At 36.9% G+C, this 6,774-nt stretch overlaps 1 protein-coding gene across 1 annotated transcript in view; it reads right to left on the reverse strand.

The window, feature by feature from the left end:
* Window positions 1–4,816, reverse strand: part of rnf220a (ring finger protein 220a) — a 170,854-nt gene extending 166,038 nt beyond the window's left edge. Inside the window, exon 1 of the mRNA XM_070436799.1 lies at window positions 4,496–4,816. The gene's annotated coding sequence lies outside the window, so the exon portion shown is untranslated. The remainder of the gene's footprint in view (window positions 1–4,495) is intronic.
* Between the last annotated feature and the right edge of the window lie 1,958 nt (window positions 4,817–6,774).

A 6,774-nucleotide genomic window follows, 5' to 3' on the forward strand; every position in this document is an offset into this window, starting at 1 on the left:
CAATCGGTGCCTTTTTACTCCCAAGCCATGACTGTAGGACAATAATAAGTAAACAAAGATATCTGTCTACAATCGATTGAAGCAAATGCACTGATAATGTCTTCTGGGAAGAAAATTTACTTATTTCCAAGCTCTTAAATTTTGGTCCAGATAATTGACAAATGGGGAAATCTGAGAAAGAAAATATCTGATAATTATATTGAACAAAACTCATCCAATTAGTCAGGCTAACCCTGAACTGTCTCCTGTTCTCAATGCCTCTCATGGAGAAGAGATCATTCTGCTGTGTAGAATTCAGTCAAACCGTTACAAAAGGCTTTTGGAAATATCTGGCAATATGCTACTAAATGGAAACAAGCAACATTCATCAAAACGGAACATTATTCAATATCATTTGCAGTTATTTTTCAATAAAATGCATTACTTTCAAATATCATAATAGTAATTTCCTACTCATGTGTACACTGTAAAAAGCAATAAAAGTAAACGTTTTTGCAATTATAGGTCTAACCAGTTCCAGTGCTACATATCCTAGACTCTTCATCTCCCTGTCTTCATCTCCCTCAGATTTGTACCCTCTATTCAAAAAGCACTGATGACAGAAAAAATCTGAAAAGTGAATATAATATGGACATTAAGTCGCCTACAGACATAAACAGCATATAATTTCCTCAAGACTGACCAAAATAGACTCCAAATCACAAGGGGAAAAAATGTGTGAAAAATGAAGGTTACTCAAAACGTGATGCCGATATTTCTATGAAACGGATGACTGAAAACAATATCATACAAACAGGAAATAATAAAACGGATGTATTGTATGATTATTCAGATCGAATATTGCAATATGAAACGAATTAGCCAATAGCCACAACAATTTTCTCAGCATTTTCCAGCCCCAGAGCACAACAAAGAAAACCAGACAACCTTATTTGAAACAACATTTCAAATATTTGCTCTGGCTAAAAATGACTTTTGAAACGCAACCAGTTCTAAACGACAGCGGTCAGAATAATGACATTTGGGTGAAAATAAAACATATTCGTTTGATTAAATATTCCACACAACGCATTGACTAACGTACAATTATTCCAACTGATGAATAAATATTTTTTTAAACAAATGTAAAATGCACACGGTGAAACCGTGGGTGCATGGGCGATATATTTATCCTAAACCCTATGTTCAAACACTTGTTATTTACCGACAGAGGTTCATTTTAATTACCATACCATGGCACCATCTGCATGACAAATTACCTTTCAGTCAAGTGTTTGTTAGCAAATCAAAATATAAACATGATAGGGACTGGTTGGAGGGGATGTGGTGGGCGGACCCTTCTGCTTTTAATAAAGAACGAATAAGTAGCCTCGATATTGAAAGAACTAATAGACCAAGCGTCATCAAGACGATGCGATAGAGTAATCCATAGTTCATTTACTATCTATGTCATCTGTGTAAATCTGAATAAAACGGATGATCAGTAGCCTAGTAAGTAAATATATTATTGTGCATATCATGACGTTAATAATTCTATATTGATCAAATATGAAATATAGCCTACTTTTAGCAGCAAAATCTTAGATTCTGTCTCTCCTTTCCCCCAGCTTTCGAACCACACACAGAGATGAAGACGCTCTCTCCAAATTGAGAACGGATAGTGTTTCATTCCGCCTGCTTGCTCTCCTCTCCAGTTTTTTAATTCCACAACGCTCAAATCCAGATTAAAATAACTCTAGATATTGATTCGGGCACTGGAATCGACATACATTTTAGTTCAGTTCTCACTTTGCAAGAGGATCAATGGGAAGCAATAACAGCTGACATCGCTGCTGGGAGGGATAGAAAAGAAGGACTGGGGATACAAATCGAAACCTGACAAATAAATCATCTTTTACTTTTCTTCCGACCTAGACTTTCTTTTTGCCTGACTCTTCCCACGCAAAACAAATACGGAGTAACCAATCGCTTGAATAGGCTAAGGGAGAACTAATACCAAATGTTCTACACGTAGGTGATTAATTCACCTAACATTGCCCATTAGCAGTAGGCCTAATTAGCCAAAAAATAAGGATAAAATATATCTTTCTAAATGGAAATGTCCTTCATCTCCACAAATTGTTGCGCTGTGAAAAGATCAGTCGGATGTTTCACCTGCTCAACGCATTTAGAAGACCCAAAATATCCTTATTTGTCTGCACATAATTTAATATTTAAAATGTTATCATATAACTGGCATAACATTTTAATGATGATGTATCAATTAGCCTACTAGACCATACGCCAAAACGTAACTTTTTTTACTTGTTGAAAACCTACCATGATTAGAAAAATAATCAGACGCAGAAATAATCCGAGAAATATGAGACGCATGTGAGAGATCACTTTAGGCCTATAGGCTACATATAACTTAATTTATGTAAAATTCAAGTGAACATTGGGTAATAAAAAAATAGGAAGTCTGAGACTATGCTGATAAACAATGCTTATAAATCACCTGAAGCGACGAAAGCGTGTTTTAGTGTTAAATTGTTATATATTTCTTTATCTAGCCTAGGCCTAAATTAGGCAATAATCATTTGACAATTTCTGAATAATAGATTTCGTTTTTTTTCACGTAATGTTTGTGAAATAAGACTTTAAAGTTTTTATTTTTTAAACAATAGGCTATAGTCAATTAGCTTACACACTTATCATTTGGGCCAATTTAATTTCATAAAAAAATATGGAAACTTTTGTCTGCGTCGACTGGGGGATATGACTTGTACGAGTCTAACCTTTCCAGTTGATAAAAAAATTGGTTAATTGCAGCCCTCCGTTATAACAGCTATAAAAAAATTATATGGCATGTAAACATGCAATTTATTACATTTTTGAAAGCAAACATTTAAGATGTTTATCACGGATGAAAAATAGCATACTGTTAAAAGACACAAGGCAACTTGCTAACACAGTCTTTGTTCACTCGTCCATTCCATATTAAAAGGTAAACAATTATTCTATCTATTGGGAAAAAAACTAATAGGCCTATCTAAAACTTTAGACTATAACATCATTGCACAATTATAAAATGTTTTATTAAATTCAATTAGTGAGTGAGATTTTACAAACACTGCTCATGAATGTTATAGGCTCTTTTCATTTTTTTCATAAACTGTGAATTAACCTCGACTCTTTATACTTTGGAGCAACTAGTTTACAATCGTCGGTTGGCGGAAACCTTCCAGCTTGTAGCAAGTCATTTGGGGCAGGATGTAAATTGTAGTGGTCCGTAGTAAACAGGTGTTTCCCTCTCCTTTCTATCGGCTCACTCTCAGACCACTTCTTGACTAGTTTTCGATTTTTCTTTCCGAGGATAAAAGTTAACATAATTGATGGTTGTTACGCAACCTTAGTCAACAAGTAGGCTATTTGCTCTGTCTGTCTTTAAATATAGGCTATTCAAGTACACACATACACACAGAGAGAGCAAACATTAGGCTACCAAGTCCAGAGAAAAGGCTAAATGTACACTATGCTTCACTTACACTTTTCCAAATACCTTAGTTTCTTGTGTATGGGTGCTGTGCAGAACATGTTATGACCACTGTTCAGTCATTAACTTAAAATACATATTTTTTAGGTTTAAAAGGAGTTAACGGCTACGAGATATAATCGGTGTATTTAAAATAGTCACAGTCAAGTATGGTTACAAGCACCTTATTACACGGTAGCCTAATTGAGGTTTTACACAAAGACACCAAAACGTTCACTTTTAATCTGTGACGAGTGACATTTCTCCACGGCTTTCTTTGGGTGACTAAAAGTAGTTCACGCGCATTAGATGGAACAATGTTGTAACTTCTTGGCCATGTCCCCCACTGTAAGCCATTATCCAGATAGTGGACGCAACTACTCAGAACTACTTATAGGCCTACCTCGATTTAAAGTAAAACTTCTGGTGTTATAGGTCGGCTATATGTCAGGTGATCCTTTACACATGTGATGGATAGCCTATGCCTTTTCCGACCAAACCTGAACAGAGCGCTACAAGGAGCGCATAAAACAACGTTCAAACAGGAGGTAAAAGCTCAAAGAGGTAAAGTTTAACAGTTACCCTGAAACTTGTGGAAACACTGCTAATGTTTCAAACCAAGCTTACCCAGAACGGGTTAAGAAGTTAGAATGCATATTTTTGGAAACAGTGCGCTGGGAAAGGTAGGGTAGCCTAATGCATGCGTCACATGGGTTGATGATAAAATGCCAAACTCTAGTCTGAGAAAAACACTTACAATTCTGAACACTGATTGTGAACAACATTCACATTTCAATAGGCATGGGTGACGACCACACAATCAGTAGCCTGCTAAGACATTTGATACTTGAGTTCACGCTTGAATAGTCGGATAGCCTACAGCCAGATTCGTTGTTCGTTAAAGTTGGACAACAACAAAATCCCAATAGGTAGTAGAGCACAACACAATGCAATCACTGTCAAAACATTCGGAGTACTTACGTTGTTATAAACAATCCCTTTGAAGGTCCTAGATATTCGTTTATCCTCACAACCGAAACTTTTCAATGGCAGGCTGGCGAAAGCACCGGAGATAACGGAGTCGCATGGGAAGAAAAGTAGTAACACCTCGCTGCAATGTTGCGGTGTGGAGAGCCAGGCTGTCCCCAGCTCTTGTGATCAGAGTGGTGTGAGTTGCATGTACCGCTGAGAGAAAGGGAATCTGCGTGGAGTCGAAGAATAACGAAGAAAAGGCAGAGATTGGATCTAAAAGGTAGATGAGCCGCTCGCAAACAGTGTTTTAGGTGCAGTGCTGCCGCTCAGCGCTTGGTTTGCTCAATGACTGACTTTCTCTCCCTTTCCACTTTCCTCCCTTCGCAGTTCCCCAGCCCCCCTCTCTCCACCCATCCATCTTCCCCAGGGTGGGTTTCAGTGCGCTTTGTGAACAGTGAATGCATTTTCTTCTATCTTCGCCCTAGAAATTAAGTCCACTTCTAAACAAAAGGTACATCTTAACTGGWGACTATTTCCATTCAAAGACAAAGATTACAGTAGGCCTAGTTACAGTAGGCCTAGCAGTAAAATGACAAAGCTCCATACGTGGTGAACCTCTCAAAACAGGCTGTTTATGCCAAGTAATTAGCCTACCATTTAGCATAACTTTATTTAAACATATATATATGTATATTATTTTTGTTTGTTTTTTGTTGCAATCCGTAAAATTCTTAGTGACCATAATAACATTTCTAAGGATGTAACCGTGCTACGTTGCTTATACAGATAGTTTAAATCATTGTCTATTGTGGGTTGGTGTCAACAACGTAGGAAAACAATTGCATCGGTCTTGCATGCCTGTTCCAGTAAATGGGCTGTTCAGATATTATCCACCTGCTGGAAAGATATTGAATTGCATGTATTGTCCATCAAATAGTAGAGAAATGTGTCTGAAACTAGTATCACATACTTAACATAACAACTATGCATKGTTATTAAACTATGCTGTAAAGTAGATGGACAATATCATATTTAAAGTGTATTTCAACAGTAAATGTAACTGTTATTTTGTTGAATTACTTTGTCTCTGAGTGTAGTGTTATGTGAAGACTAGTCCACAGCCATGCTGCCAAGGTTATCTGTGACCGTATAATCCCTAAAGTGGGAAATGTGGGAGGGGGATTCAGTATCCTTGCATATGGGCTGCATGCATGCACATTATCACTTAGTTGTGTTGCTAATGACCTCTATTTGAGTGTGACTAGAGGGAACGGGGAAGAGGCMTAKCTGTGTCCCAGGTCTCTCTCAATTCAAAATCAAATGGCTCAGCTCAACCTCTAATGTTTCTAAATGGACTGGTGTGTATTGACTTAATACCTTTGATATAACCTCTTTCACAGGACTGGAGCACCAAATTTCCTAACACTCCTAAACATATGTACTCTTTTCTTATGTGGTGCTGAGGTGTTGGGATTAGCGGTACAGTAGGAGTACAGTAATATATACCATTAGTTAAGGGATGAGGGTTGGGGTCAAACTGAAGGTGATGTTGACTTTTTAAACTGGAACTGAATAGAATAAAATGTTATTGTCCATCCAGGATGGACATGTTCTTTTCACATCAACATACAAAAAGGATCACACCCCCATTGAAACCATTAGTCCAGCACACTGCATACACAAACACACCGAGGACATTGACACATTCACTCGACTGCACTGTTAAAATAGATAAATAACCCACTGGGCACAGTCATCATTTCAACTTCTARTTTAGATTTACATTTGTTTGAGATGTCAACTAACGTGAAATCAAGAAAAAAGGTCACCATGTCATTGGATTTAGGTTAATTTGATTGAACAAAAGACTCAATTCCTTTACATTGATTACTTTTTACAAATTTTCCATGTTGATTCAACGTCATCAATTTSAATTGTTTTGTTGAATTGAGGTTTAAACAACTTTGATTCAACCAGTTTTTGCCCAGTGGCAAATAAATGCAAATGCAAAGACATTTCATGTTGCATTTACTTATCCCACAGCACAGGCAACAAATTAGTGTGTGTACACATCCTACCTGGCGTGTACAAACTACTGTTTATTAGATCAAATTCACTATTAAGACAACAGCAAACAACTATAATATGAGTTTAACTCGCAACCTTTCCAACAATATTTGAATTACTAGGTAGTTTAGTCCATCATGACTCTTTGCACAGGGTAGAGCAATTAATCAAATCAAATGTATTTATATAGCCCTTCTTACATCAGCTGATATATCAAAGTG

This window comes from Salvelinus sp. IW2-2015, linkage group LG32 (genome assembly GCF_002910315.2).
Source record: "Salvelinus sp. IW2-2015 linkage group LG32, ASM291031v2, whole genome shotgun sequence".
NCBI classification, from domain to species: domain Eukaryota; kingdom Metazoa; phylum Chordata; class Actinopteri; order Salmoniformes; family Salmonidae; genus Salvelinus; species Salvelinus sp. IW2-2015.